The sequence below is a fragment of the Sinocyclocheilus rhinocerous genome, unplaced genomic scaffold (genome assembly GCF_001515625.1).
Source record: "Sinocyclocheilus rhinocerous isolate Xijiao unplaced genomic scaffold, SAMN03320098_v1.1 scaffold819, whole genome shotgun sequence".
NCBI lineage: Eukaryota > Metazoa > Chordata > Actinopteri > Cypriniformes > Cyprinidae > Sinocyclocheilus > Sinocyclocheilus rhinocerous.
In genome coordinates, this window is record NW_015665814.1 from 786480 (window position 1) to 787424 (window position 945).

Sequence of the window (945 nt, forward strand, 5' to 3'; positions counted from 1 at the left end):
CGTCGAGCATATTTTGCAGTATTAAACACGTATTTATACCAATTTAATCAGTCTCCGAAAATTATTCAAAAAGAGCACAAAGAATGGCCTTCTCAGCTCCCATAGTTGCAACCCTTGCATCATCAGAACAGGGTGTTCAACGCACCACCGTTTCGGTTTAAAAAACGTTTTGCACCGTTTTGTCGGGGCTGAACGCAGCCCAAGTTAGCGAGTGCTACCATTGACAAAGCACTAAAACAATAATATAGTGCTCCAATCTGTTCTTGTAATAATTACATAAAATACAAAAACACTTATGCAAGTGAATGCCCACAGCTAAAGTTTAGCTGCTAAACTGTGAACACTTAAAACAATAATGGTGGATACGTTAGCCGAGTGCTAACGTGACAAACTGATGAAACAATACAATTTGTAAACCAAAATATGTCTACTGTAATGTTTGAAGAACAGTAACTTTTAACTTTTAATCAGAACGCAGAACAGCTGTATCACAGGCTTACCAGTCTAACTAACTCGCTCGTCTCTCCCGCATTAACCCTATAACTGCTGGTGCAGCAAAATAAACAGCAATTTCACAATGATTATAAAGTCTGTGCGCTACACTACATTCTTTATTATTAAACGAAGTAATTAGAACAACGTCAGTCTACATTAATCGACACATTCTTAGGAAACAGTGGGTTCACAGTGAATTATCAGAAGTACTTCAGTAATATCATGCTTTACCTGGAAACCTAAAGCTGCACTAGGTGTACATCACATAATAGCACAAAAACTTGTGTTAATAATTTATAATATTTTAAACTATTTTGAGCACTCAATTGAAAATGTACACATAACGTATCAATCGTACTTACAGGTTGTGCTTCGGAGAGCTTGTTAGTCCAAATTAAGAAGATAGAAGAAGCCAACGAAAATAAAAGCCAAGATTAGAGAAGCAGTCCT